Source organism: Pristiophorus japonicus, chromosome 15 (genome assembly GCF_044704955.1).
Source record: "Pristiophorus japonicus isolate sPriJap1 chromosome 15, sPriJap1.hap1, whole genome shotgun sequence".
NCBI lineage: Eukaryota > Metazoa > Chordata > Chondrichthyes > Pristiophoridae > Pristiophorus > Pristiophorus japonicus.
The window spans coordinates 176581014-176595434 of record NC_091991.1 but is presented as its reverse complement, the minus strand read 5'-3'; the positions used below and the strand labels follow the sequence as shown (position 1 = coordinate 176595434).

Sequence of the window (14421 nt, the reverse complement as noted above, 5' to 3'; positions counted from 1 at the left end):
AAGAAAACAAATCTAGGAAAATTCCTCTCCGACCTCATCCAGGCGATCGAAACTAGTCTAAGAGGACCAAAGGGTGAAAGTTTTCTTTACAGAAAGGGTAATAGGTTTGAGTTATAAGTTAACAAGAAGCTCATTGAAGCAGACAGTGTGAATGGGTTCAGGAAGCAATGTCTTCACCTCTCAGGCTGCTGACAGACGGTCCCACTCTAATGGCTTTCTGCTTTACTCGTTCTCTGCCTGTGTTGGAGTGGATTTTTGGACACAGCAAAGCAGGATGGGGGAAGCCACCACTAGATGAACTTTGTACCAAGAAGCCTATCTGCTGTCCCTGATATGAACTCTGCAGCAACAAGTGACTCCTGGCCAGGTGCAGGCCACTGTTTCATAGAAAGCTTTGCAACAGAATAACTAACCACAAAAGAAGATACAGAGGAAGGGCCCCCAAACTCACGCCATGCTATCAGGTTTCACTAGGACTAAAAAGTCGTATGTAAATGAATTGCGTTGCCATATGGATTGATTGGTTGTGTGTAAATGAATTGCGTTGCCATATGGATTGATTGGTTGTATGTAAATGAATTTAAATGATTGTATTCCGCCCCCTGTAAACTGCTTATAACCCCACGGCACAAGGCACTTGGGGAGAAGGTGATTCGCCGATCGCGGGATCTCAACTCTTCTCCCAGAGCTCTGTTAGCAATAAAGTTGTCTCTCTTACCTTACCAGAGTCCATGTGAATTTATTTTCACTAACAAATTGGCGTCACGAACAGGATACCGCGGAGCTGGATAGTCGTATGACCCAGTAGAACGGGACAGTAGTCAATTTCTGACCACCCAGAAATTATACTGGGGGAAGCGGCTGGCCGGCGAAGTGGTATCAAACGAATAAAATGGATTAAGTGAGGAAAGAGACATAACTTGATAGTATGTGATAAGAGTTAGGAAATTCAGACTGTCGTGGCGTACAACGCAGACTGAAAGTAAAGTAATTAGTGATGCGGGGGTTGATTATTTTAGTCCAATGTTCATAGAAGGTGATATAGAAATCGGTGCGGAAGGGAGCTGATCACTCTAACCAAGAGCCGGACTCCGGTGGTAAGGAAACACGTTAATCTTCGCGAGCAAGACAAGAGGTCTCTGCGAGGTGAATCGTGGCCGTGAGTATTTAAGTTCAGAAATTCCATAAACTAAAGGGGAATACAGGAACATAGAATAAACATCTTCAATGGCAGGTAAGGAAACGGACGTAAAATGTGGACCGCCTGGGTCCCTAATTAACTCTTACATGACCGATCGACAAGTCTTAATTAAAAAATGCAGAAAGACGGCTGGGATGTATCCCAGACATTAGAACAACAGGGAAATTGGTTGGCAAAACAAAAGAAAGATAAAACCAAAAAGGCCGGAGTATTACTAGTACATCAGTTAGCAGGATTAATTGAGCAAGTAAAGGACGGACTATCCGCTGCACACCAGACCATTATAAAACTGGGAGTAATTGTAACCCAGGATTATGATAAACTGGTCGAGTGGGCTAGTGGCGTCCAGGGAGGGGGCGATGAAAAATCCCAAACAAAGATAAAACAAGAAAGGGTTTTTGCAGCAGGGACGGGGGGAGGACAGAAAAAGGGGACATGCCATAACTGCGGGAAGGTGGGTCACTTTGCCAAAGAATGTGAGGGGAAACGCATGGAAAAACAATGCACATATTGCAGCAAAAAGGGACATTTAGATGCGACCTGCTATAGTAAAAATGGCTATCCTAATAAGGCAAGGACCCTGTCAGAACAGGAGTACAAAGCCACCCTGTGATGCCCGGCGGCCCCTGTACAAAGTAAAAAGGAGGGAAGGATATATGTGTCTGCACTAGTAGGGGGCCGACAGTGTGAGATGTTAGTGGACACTGGAGCCTCAATATCCATTACCAATCTACCCCTTCTCGTAACCGACAAAAAGGCTTTAATAAATGGAATAGATGGACGGCCAACACCGGCCTACCTGAGCACCACCCAAGTGGTGGAAATTGATCATTTATGTATACCCATGAGATTTTACGTATGCAAGAATCGTGAGGGAACAATATTGGGGAATGACGTAATGAAGGAATTCCAGGCCCTGATTGATTGTGGCAAGGGGAAATTAACACGGCCAAAGGCAGATGGCAGTAAGGGAGATCTGGGACAGATAGCTCACCATATGGAAAGTTTAGGTGTAGCAACAGCCACAAAACCAACTGGCATACCGAGACTGGAGGATATGGCAGCATTTGTGCCTCTGTGCCCGGGGTTTGGGCACAGACAAAATTGGATACCGGAAAGGCGGACATGGACCCTATTAAGGTCCCTGGACCATCTCATAAACCACACCGGCAATACCCTATAAGACCTGAAGTCAGAACAGCAGTTGTAGAAGTAGTAAAGGGACTAGTGGAAAAAGGTATCTTAAGAGAAACTGTTAGCACCACTAACTCCCCAACATGGCCAGTAGGGAAGCCAGATGGGAGTTATAGACTAACCATTGACTGCACCGCCTTTAATAAGGTCACCCCCAAACTATACCCGATAGTGGCCAGTCCCTCCACAATCCTTAATGGATTATCCCCTGAACATAAAATCTTTACAGACCTGGACATAGCCTATGGCTTATGGGCACTTCCCCTTGACCCAGAATCACAAGAGAACTTCGCCTTCACGGTGGAGGATAAACAATATACTTGGACCCGATTACCACAAGGGTTCCATAATAGTCCTGCCATATTCCACCGAGTCATGAGCGACGTACTAAAACAAATAGAAGTACCGGCAGGAAATAGTATTTTACAATATGTCGACGACATATTAATAGCTTCAGAAACCAAGGAGGGACATCAGGCAACCCTATACCTGGTGTTACGAGCTTTGGAGACGGCAGGCCTTAAGGTCAATCCCAAGAAAGCCCAGGTAAGGAAAACCCAAGTCCTGTACCTAGGGTACTGCCTTTCAAAGGGGTTGAAAGAAATGCCCTCGGATAGGAAAAAGGCTGTCAGGGACATGCCTAGACCAGTAACGGTAAGGGGAGGTGAGGAAGGTACTGGGTCTCTTTAATTACAGCCGGAACTTTATCCCTGAGTTTGCACAGATTGCCGAGCCTATACAAAGACTAGTAAAGGGAGGAAAACCGGCCCTAGACCTTATAGAGTGGTGCCCTGAACAAGAACAGGCGTATAGTAAACTCAAGTCAGAACTAGTCTCCGCACCTGGATTGGGACTGCCTGACATGGGTAAAGATTTCCACATCCACTGTACCAATGAAGATGGGTTCTATACAGCTGTGGTCACCCAAGATCACGGGGATAAAAGGAGACCTATAGCCTATTACTCCACCGCCGAAGGTCCGGTTGTGAACGGATTATCCAGATGTATAGCTGCACTAGACTGCGCAGCTTGGACAGTAGAAATAAACGAGCCCGTGGTAATGACCAGAAACATCATTCTCCACACCAAACACACGTTGGTAGAAATGTTAAACACAGGAAAACTGAGAACCGTTTCTAATATGAGACGGGCAAAGTGGGAAGCAGTTCTCTTGCCACCCAACAAAGCAGTAACTATAATTAGAGATGTCGGGGAAAACCCCGCGGAGGGCATAGTGCAAGAGGGAGAGCCCCACGATTGCGGGGACGTGAATATGGACATGGAAGAGGATAGAATAAAAGACACGCCCCTTCAAACCACAGAACAAACCTTGTTTGTGGACGGCTCACGAAAATACGTAGAGGGACTACCTTGTACCGGATGGGCTGTAGTTAACCAGGATCTAGAGACAGTCGAATCAGGGCGAATTAGTGGGGGGTCGTCAGCTCAGCTGGCAGAATTGGTAGCCCTCACCCGGGCACTGGAACTATCAGAGGGTAAGTTCGTTAATATCTATACGGACAGTAGATATGCATTCGGGGTAGTACACGATTATATGACAGCATGGGGGAGGAGGGGTTTTATCACAACCCGCGGACATCCCATAAAACACCAGCTGAGAATAGAAGCTCTCTTAGCAGCCAGTAATAAACCAAAACAGGTAGCGGTCATTAAAATTAAAGCCCACCAAAGGGAACCGGACCGAACCAGTCCAGATTGGCTGAGTCACCAGGGAAATCAAGCTGTGGACTTAGCTGCACAAGAGGCATTAGAACAAGAGGAGTGTGAGGAAGCCTCAGTCAGCGCTGCTGGGGTCTGAGACGAACAGATAAGTATCGAGAAACTACACCAGGACACTTCTGAGGAAGAAAGGGGTATGTAGACAAAGCAGGACACAACGCAAGGAAAGGATAACGTTTGGAGACGAAACGACAAGGTAATGGCGCCTGAATGCATACAGAATACCTTACTGGAGTTGCACCATGGCCTGTCCCATTCGGGACGAGAGGCCATGACCGGGAGTCTTGGAAGAGATTGGTGGTGGAAGGGGATGGGGAGAGATATTGCCAAACATTGCCATCGATGCGTTACGTGCGCACAATATAATCTAGGCAGGCCCATTAAAATTAAAATGGGACACCAGCCCCGTCCACGGGGGTCATGGGAACATTTACAAATTGATTTCACAGGTCCTTTGCCCCCATCCCATGGAAAAAGATATTGCCTAGTGATTATAGATCAATTTACCCGGTGGGTGGAAGCTTTCCCCACACGTGATTGCACTGCCTCAACAGTGGCAAGGATATTGACCGAGCAGGTGATTCCCCAATGGGGAGTGCCTCAACAGTGGCAAGGATATTGATCGAGCAGGTGATTCCCCAATGGGGAGTGCCTCAACAGTGGCAAGGATATTGACCGAGCAGGTGATTCCCCAATGGGGAGTGCCTCAACAGTGGCAAGGATATTGATCGAGCAGGTGATTCCCCGATGGGGAGTGCCTCTTCAGATAGATTCCGACAGGCACCCACTTCACCGGGAAGATTGTAAAAACAGTATGCCAGCTGATGGGCATAAAACAAAAATTCCACATCCCCTACCACCCACAGAGTTCTGGAAAGGTAGAACGCATGAACCGTACCCTTAAGAACGCCCTGGCCAAGGCCATGCAAACGTCAGGAAGAATGTGGACAGAAGTATTACCTATTATATTAATGAAGTTAAGAGCCACGGTAAACCGGATTAACCCCTTATGAACTAATGACAGGAAGGGCGATGCAATTACCAGAAAGCATCATAACAGGTGGGGCCGACGTAGGCCCATTAAAAGACAAAATTAAACGGTATGTTTTGGAACTAAGCACTCAACTCAAAGGGATGCGTAAATTAGTAAGAGACAATCAGGAAGAGAGAGACGCTCAGAAAGAGCTTGAAAGGCTCCCTGACGTCCCGATGGCGGGACGTCGCGTCATGTTAAAAACATTACCTGAAAAACCAGGGTTTGCACCAAAATGGAATAGCCCATATGAGGTCATAATCAGTGGAGACACCTGTGCCTGTCTGGACATAAAAGGGAAGAGTGTATGGAAACATTGGACCCAGATGAAATTGTACAAAGAAACTAATGAGTAAAAATAAGACATGTGATTCACAATAATGTAACCAGGATACTTGTTTATGCACCCCGAACAGGTGACGACTGCAAGCAAGTCCAAATTACGGCTACTGCTAATGTGTAAATATTGTATTGTTTGAGCGTAACAAACATGTCTAAGATAGCGTATATAATCACGTTACTCTATGTTGTCACAGTTGTAAAGCCAATAGGATTAGAAGATAACTTGTTTTTCAAGACCCATATACGTTTACACGGCAGTTGAACCGTGTGTTACCCACTAGCCCAATCAGTAGAGGCCCTGTTCGTGGCCACACCTGGGTGGACCCGCTGTGACTTATATATGGCGGATACTTCGGACGCACCCTGTGAGGGACAAATGGGCGAATATAGAAGGGGTATACAGGAAGATGCGTGGAATTAATAAATCCCACAGATCCTGTGTGCAGGGGGTCCCGGGGAAAGGATGAAACAGTATGCTCAGACAATGCAAGCTACCCGCTTTGCTTCTCGGGGCAAGGATGGGGGTGTGTATATGCCCTGGTCCCCGAGAACGCCACCTGTGTGCAGATGCAGTGTGCCCATCAGCACTGTCGAGTGCATAGAGGCCAGTTTACTTGCACCTGTAACGAACAAAGATGCCTGAACGTGACCGCAGGGAGGCAAGTTATCTGCGGTCAGTGCAACGGAACTCATGTCAGCTTAGAAACATGGGCATACCTGTTTCATGCTTACCAATTGGTAGGATCGGGCTCAAATTCAAGGGAACTGAGCAATTGGTGGTATAAGCAGTTCACGAGTGTTAGCAACACTGACGTAAAGTGTTATAGAGCTAAGGAGGGATTCGTGTTCCTCCTCAATGGCACCTTCAAGACTGCAACACCGACCCTCCTGGTCCTCTTTGCAGTAGGAATTATGGGACCACTCACTGTTCCATGCCCCCAAAGGGGGCATACCCGGAGAAGGATAGTAACACGGACCATCAGCAAGGAGTTCTGTGCCGATTGGGAGGATCCTATCACGCTGGGATCATCACTCAGCCACGGGTTCCTCGGGGCCCTGTCTGTGGGGGGGATCAGCGGGGGTAATTAGTGCCAAAAATAGGAACTATCTTATTTGTGGATTAACCATTCTGGGAAACAGCACATCTAAGGGATTGGATGCCAACAACCGGGAGCTGTCTGAATTAAGATTGTATACGCAGCAGACCCGTTATGCCGTGGATTATTAGTTAGCCCAACAACGGGGAGTATGCACAATAATAGGAGACAAATGTATAACGCATGTTACGGATGAATCATACAATATCACCCAAGCCATTGATGCCATAAGAAAGCAGCTTGATGAGTTCAGACAAAGCCCAAAAAGGGGGAATAGCTGTCTTGACTGGCTATTAGGGGGATCCTGGGGGTCCTATTTAACACATGGAGTAGTTATTCTTGTTGTAATAATAATTACTTGTTGCTTGATTATCGGATGTTTTAATATCTGCTGTAAATTCACGATGGCCCGAATAGTGCCGGTTGCCAGCGTGATCACCGGAAAAGAACATCTAATGGGAACACCCGGAGACGCCGAGGAAGACGGAGCGGACGACGCAGGCACAGACCACTACCTATGAAGGGTAGGCTAGAGCTACAGGCAAGGCAGGGAAGTAACTTGCCTCGAAGGTAGGCACTGAGCCACTTTCATTGTGGTCATCTGGATTTTGTGACCATCCTCCAGGACCAACAGGGGGAACTGTTGGAGTGGATTTTCGGACATAGCAAAGCATGATGGGGTAAGCCAACTATCTGCCTTTCCACTAGATGAACTTTGTACCAAGAAGCCTATCTGCTGTCCCTGATATGAACTCTGCAGCAACAAGTGACTCCTGGCCAGGTTAGCAGGCCACTGTTTCATAGAAAGCTTTGCAACAGAATAACTAACCACAAAAGAAGATACAGAGGAAGGGCCCCCAAACTCGCGCCATGCTATCAGGTTTCACTAGGACTAAAAAGTTGTATGTAAATGAATTGCGTTGCCATATGGATTGATTGGTTGTATGTAAATGAATTTAAATGATTGTATTCCGCCCCCTGTAAACTGCTTATAACCCCGCGGCACAAGGCACTTGGGGAGAAGGTGATTCGCAGATCGCGGGATCTCAACTCTTCTCCCAGAGCTCTGTTAGCAATAAAGTTGTCTCTCTTACTTTACTAGAGTCTATGTGAATTTATTTTCATTAACAGCCTGTGTTCAGATATAGTGCAGCTTTCCCCGAACGCTGTGTCATTTTTTCTGAATTTATCCTCATTTATTGCTTCATACCTTCTCCTGTCTGTCTCAATAGGTGAGAACACGGCAGGGACTGAGCACAAGCTATTGAGCTGCACAACCTGTTCGAATCGTCGGAAATGCTGCATCACTCCATCGTGTCACTCCGTCGTGAAGCGCCATTTTGGAAATTATAGGTAGCCATTTTGGAATTCAACAGGAAACAATTAACAATTAAAAATGAGCTGATTCTCTTCCATTGAATTTACGCATGTCGCTCGCTCTCTCTCTCTCTCTCTCAGTGTCACTCTCTCTCTCTCTCTGTAAGTGTGTCACTCTCTCTCTCTATTAGTGTGTGTGTCTCTCTCTCTCTTTGTCTCTCTCTCTCTCTCTCTCTGTCACTGTGTTGTACTCTCTCTCTCTCTCTCTCAATCTCTCTCTCTCTCTCTGTCACTGTGTTGCTCTTTCTCTCTCTGTCAGTGTGTTGCTCTCTCTCTCTCTCTCTCGCTCTGTCAATGTGTGTGTCTCTCTCTCTCTCTCTCTCTCTCTGTCACTGTGTCTCTCTCTATCTCTCTCTCAGTGTGTCGCTTGTTATGTTTTCGGTATGACCTCACAAACACACAGGCTTTAAGATGGCTGATAACTTCAGAAAGCCTGTCAGGTGACCTGACCTGTTTATTCTTGTAAACAGCAATGGCTGCAATGCCGCAGTAGTCCACTGTGTGAAGCTACATATATTACACTTCTCCCTCCTTAATGAAGAAGTAATTATAACAAACAATCATCATGCATAACTTGCATGGTTATACATAACAAAAGATATGGACTTATTTTTCCACAATTACAAATCAAGCTTAACCACTTGTTTTCTGTTTTGAAGAGGATACCTTCACTTTCGAGCAGAACCTTCCAAACATGGTGTTAAACTTAGACTCATTCTAAGCTAATCCTGAGGAAAATTTTCCTCCAAGGAATGCCCTTGATTTACATTTGAACTCTCGATAACTTCAGACTGTTTGTCTGCCTGACTCGGACTCAGACTTAAATTCTGACTTTCTCTTGGCCTTGTTTCCAGTACATTTGATGTAGGATATACTACTGGTACTCTACTTGTATCAAAACTATCTGATGAGTCAGAAATAATCGAATCATTCCGACCTTAAACTCCTTCCACGTCTGTAGGTAAAATATGATCATTGTGAGCACAACTAACCTGTCCATGATCAAACATCTTGACTAAATATGTGCGAGGAACACATATCTTCACCACTCTTCCTGGTAACCACTTTAACCATTTATGGTGATGGTTCTTCAATCTCACCTGCTGATTTAATTTCATACTTCTCTCTTTTACTTTACCTCTATCATGATTCTCTTTCTGTCTTAATTGTTTCTCTTCTATGGACTGTGCCAAGTTTGGTTTTAACAACGAGAATCTGGTTCGTTCGTGGCTGTCGTTTGAGAAACAACTCTGCTGGTGTTCTACTAGTAGTTGTATGAGGCATATTACAATACGTTATTAGAAAATTTGCCAATTTGTGATCCAATGACAGCTGTCGTTTCTTTGGATTGGGATCCAACATCTGTTTGATGAGGGTGCATTTTACAATGTGTACTGCACCATTTGAAGCAGGGTGGTACGGTGGAACCGTGATATGTTTCACACTATTTTTGCACGTGACCTGTGCAAATTCTTCTGAACAAACTTGTGATCCATTATCAGAAACAATTTCTTCTGGGAGGCCAAATGAAGAAAATAATCTTGGCAAAATGTCTAATGTTTTACTTGTTGTTATTTTCCGCATTGGAAACGCCTCGACCCACTTCGAATGGCTATCAATCACAATGAACAATTGTTGTCCTTCTAGCTCAGCAAAATCGATATGTAGCTTTTGCCACACCCTGGGCGGACATTTCCACGGCTGTAATGGCACTAATAGTGGTTGCTTGCTTACCGATTGACATGTTGTACACTGACTGATAATGTACTCTATATCTTTATCTAGATCTGGCTACCATAAGTAACTGCGCGCAAAACTCTTGGTCAGGCACATTGCCAGGTGCTGGTCATGAAGATCTCCTAATAATTTGGACCTGAATTTATTGGTATAACCACTCTTGCACCCCACATGATAAAATCTTTATCGACTGATAATTCATTCCTACGAATGAAGAATGGATGAATATCTTTGTTACCTGGTTTGGCCATCCGTTTGCAATATAATCATACACCTTTGACATAACTGGGTCATGTTTGGTTGCTTTACCAATCTCTTCAGCTGTGAGTTCATCAGTGTATGAAAAATAGAACACTTCTTCACTATCAGGTATAACTTGTGATGCGGAAGGCAATCTAGACATACCATCTGCATTACTGTGATCAGCTGATCGTCTGTATTCAATATCATATGTATATGCTGACAAAATCAAAGCCCATCTCTGTATTCAGGCTGCAACTAATGTTAGAACTGGGGACTTTGGATGGAGGATTGCTGTCAGGGGCTTATGGTCCGTAACGATGGTAAACTTACGACCATACAAGTATTTGTGGAACTTCTTGACCCGAAAAATTAATGCCAAAGCTTCCCTTTCGATTTGCGTGAAGCAAAAGCAATTGGTCTCTCCTTCCCACTACGTGGTACATGAGAGATTACTGTCCCAACTCCAGATGGAGAGGTGTCACATGCTAGCTTGATCTCCTTAGATATGTCATAGTGAACTAACATGGTGCTCTCTACCAATTTGCTTTTACATTCCTTGAATGCTGTGTCGCATTCTTCTGACCACTTCCAATGGACCTGTTTTTTCAATAGTTCATTCAGTGGATGTAATACTGTAGCCAAATTTGGTGGGAACTTCCCATAATAGTTCAAAAGACCCAAGAATGAATGAAGTTCATTGACATTCTTGGGAGTGGGTGCATTTCTGATTGCATCTAGCTTTCCCTTGATTGGATGTAAACCATCTTTGTCTACCCTGTGCCCTTAGTACTCCACTGAGTTTTGAAATAACTCACACTTGTGAGCATTCACTCATACTCTGTGCTTCTCTGGCCATTTGAGGACTTCATTCAATATGTTATTATGAATTTGCCTGTTTGGTGCTGAAATTAGTATGTCATCTAAATAACATACTACCCCTTCAATACCTTGCAAAATCTGGTTCATCACCCCTTGGAATATGGCAGGGGCAGAAGACACTCCAAATGGTAGCCTATTAAATTGATGTATGCCTCGATGAGTATTTATAGTCAAGTGTGACTTGGACTCCTCATCTAGCTCCAGTTGTAGGTAGGCATTTGTGAGATCTAACTTTGAGAAGATCTGACCACCTGTCAGTGTTGTGAACAAATCTTCTACATTTGGCAATGTATTGGGGAGATTACCCTCTGGAACCTGGTTTACAGTTACTTTATAATCACCACACAACCTTACCATACCATCTGACTTAGGTACAACAACAATGGGTGTAGCCCAATTACATAGATATATCTTAGAGATAATGGGCATGAAATTCAGCTAGAGGTCTTCCCTTGGGCAAACTAAAGAAAAAAGGTAAACAATTGCGCACTTACTTGTTGCTGCTGCATCCGCTCGAACTTCTGAGCCTGAGGCCTTCACTCCTACGCATCGAAGACCGTGCACGTCAGGACGTGCGCAGGGCTGGAACTGTAGTCACATGGCTCTGGGTAGCCAATCAAGGTACAGTATTTTCTCATTCATAAGTTGGAGTTCTCGTTATTATGAAGGAGAACTCCCCCCCCCCGAAAACACACAAAAAAATCAATAAAAAAATAGAAATATACACAACATATTTAAATTAAAGTTCTTATAAAAAATAAATATTTTTCTGACTTTTTTTAAGGATGCCTTAAAATAAACTTACTGTAGTGGGGAGTGGGGAGGGTTTTTAACAATAAAGTATGTTTCATATGTGTTTATTTAATTTAATTTGAATGTTTTTATGTAATTTTAAACACTTGCGCCTGTAAAAGTAGCTATACGCCTGCTTTTTCAGGTGCAAGATTTTAAAGGACATTTGCAGGGCAAGATATTCGTAAATATCGGAAATCTTGCCCTGCAAGTGTCCTCACTCCCGATATACGCGAGATTTGTCAAACCAGAAACTTGACAGATCGGAAAAGCCGGTTTTCAGCGCATGCGCATTGCACGCTGAAAATCGCTTTTCCGATGCCTTCCCGGGTCCGTAGGAACTTCGTACGGACCCGGGACATCGGAATTTCAGGGCCAATGTTCTCAGTCTCTAGTCTTTTGAGTTCTTGCTCAACCTTCTCCTTGAGTACATATGGTAGGGGACATGTCTTGCAGTAAACTGGTCTAGTGTCCTTCTGTACCCTGACACTCACCTTGAAGCCTTGGATCGGACTGCCCGTTTCGCAGAACACCTTTGGATATTGCTTGATGACATCATCTTTTGATGCAAATTTTGTTTCAACATGAAAAATCTCAATACCATCCAGCTTCAGAGATCCCAACCAATTTCTACCTATTAAGGCAGGCTTGTCTCCTGCCACTACTGAGAGAGGCAAGCTCTGAAACTGATCCTTGCATTTCACTGGTATGGTGATACATCCTACTACAGAGATTTGCTCTCCTGAGTAGCCTTGCAGCTCTATCTTCGATTTCTCCGATGGAAAATCACTCAACTTGTCGAGATGTAACGATTCCGGTACTACGCTCACAGATGCACTGGTGTCGATTTCTATGGGTATCCTGGTTCCTGCAACGTTTACTTGGATGATGATACTTTGTGAATTGTTGTTAGATACCCTCGTGCCGCTGATGGCATGTATCGCCAGAACCTCTTCGTCCTGCTGTTTTTCTTCCATGCTATGTAGTCTGGCGATTTCTCCTTATTGCATTGAAAGTTGTTTATTCTTCAGTCGGCATGCCTTCGCAAGATGCGCAGCTTTCTTGCAGAAGGAACACTCTGCCTTCACATATGAACAACTTTGAGCTATGTGTTGTCCAAGACACCGATAGCAGGACTTCAATGCTCTGTTACTTTGGCCAGTTGCCGAGGTCGTGGGACCCAACTGCCTTTTAATTCTAACCTGCAGATTCACCTCAGTTGTCTGACAACTGGAAATGGCACGAAATTCTCAGGAGTATTGGTCGGCCATATCCATCAACATAGCTGCTGACAAGATAAATCAAAAGTCAAGTTAGGGATTGTCAACAACTTTCTTCTGATCGCTTCATTTTTCATCCCACAAACAAAATGGTCACGCAGTGCTCGGTCCTGAAAGTTTCTGAAATGACAGTGAATAGATAGTTTTTTTAAAGCTACAATGTACTCACTGATAATCTCGTCATTTAACTGATCTCTTATTCCAAAAACGCTAACTTTTAGCAATTTCCAGGGGCTCAGGACTGTAGTGCTGTTCTAACTTGGTTAGAATCTCCGTCAGTGGCGTGATCTTCGGCTTGACGGGAACAAGCACATTTTTCATGGTTTCATACACCGTGGGTGCTGCTCCAGTCAGGAAAATAGCTGGGTTTTTTTCGAACACCACTTGGTTATGGTTTTCATCATCGGGGACGTTGTGTCTAACCCATGCTATACTTTGTGTCTAACCCGTGCTATAAGCTGTGTCTAACCAGTTCTATACCCTGTGTCTAACCCATGCTATATTTTGTGTCTAACCCATACCAAACCTGTGTCTAACCCGTGCTATACCCTGTGTCTAACCCGTGCTATACCCTGTGTCTAACCCGTGCTATACCCTGTGTCTAACCCATGCTATACCTTGTGTCTAACCCATGATATACCTGTGTCTAACCCGAGCTATACTCTGTGTCTAACCAGTGCTATACCCTGTGTCTAACCCGTGCTATATTTTGTGTCTAACCCGTGCTATACCCTGTGTCTAACCCGTGCTATATTTTGTGTCTAACCCGTGCTATACCCTGCGTCTAACCCATGCTATACCATGCGTCTAACCTGTGCTCTACCCTCTATCTAACCCGTGCTATACCATGTATCTAACCCGTGCTATACCCTGTGTCTAACCCGTGCTATACCCTGCGTCTAACCTGTGCTATACCCTGTATCTAACCCGTGCTATACCATGCATCTAACCCATGCTATACCCTGTATCTAACCCGTGCTATACCCTGTATCTAACCCATGCTATACCCTGTGTCTAACCGTGCTATACTCTGTATGTAACCCGTGCTATATCCTGTGTTGAACCTGTGCTCTACCCTCTATCTAACCCGTGCTATACCCTGTATCTAACCCATGCTATACCCTGTGTCTAACCGTGCTATACCCTGTATGTAACCCGTGCTATATCCTGTGTCTAACCTATGCTCTACCCTTTGTCTAACCTGTGCTTTATCCAGTCTGGGAGTGGGTGATGTTGTGAAATAAATGCAAAAAGTGGAAGAGTTCCACTCTTCACGAAGCAAAGAAAAGTTCGCTCCGCTCCCGTAGCGAAGTTGAAAAGATGAGTGATGATCGAGTGAAAGTAGTGAAGAGGAATTGTACTGTAACACTCAGTGCACTGCCGAAGGCCAATGGTGTCATGATTCATTGAAGGTTAACAGAGCGGAAACCAGAAATGAGCTGTCAACCCAAAGTGAGTCGGAGATTGGAGCTGCCCGAAGATCAGGAGGAGTCAAAAGGGGCCAAC

General features: G+C 44.7%; 1 long non-coding RNA gene across 1 annotated transcript; it reads left to right on the top strand.

Moving 5' to 3' along the window:
• Positions 1-667: 667 nt before the first annotated feature.
• LOC139281261 (uncharacterized) lies at positions 668-7705 on the top strand. The gene is made up of 2 exons (XR_011596853.1): positions 668-1159; positions 5585-7705. It is a non-coding gene; the product is annotated as an uncharacterized lncRNA (long non-coding RNA).
• The last annotated feature ends 6716 nt before the right edge of the window (positions 7706-14421 follow it).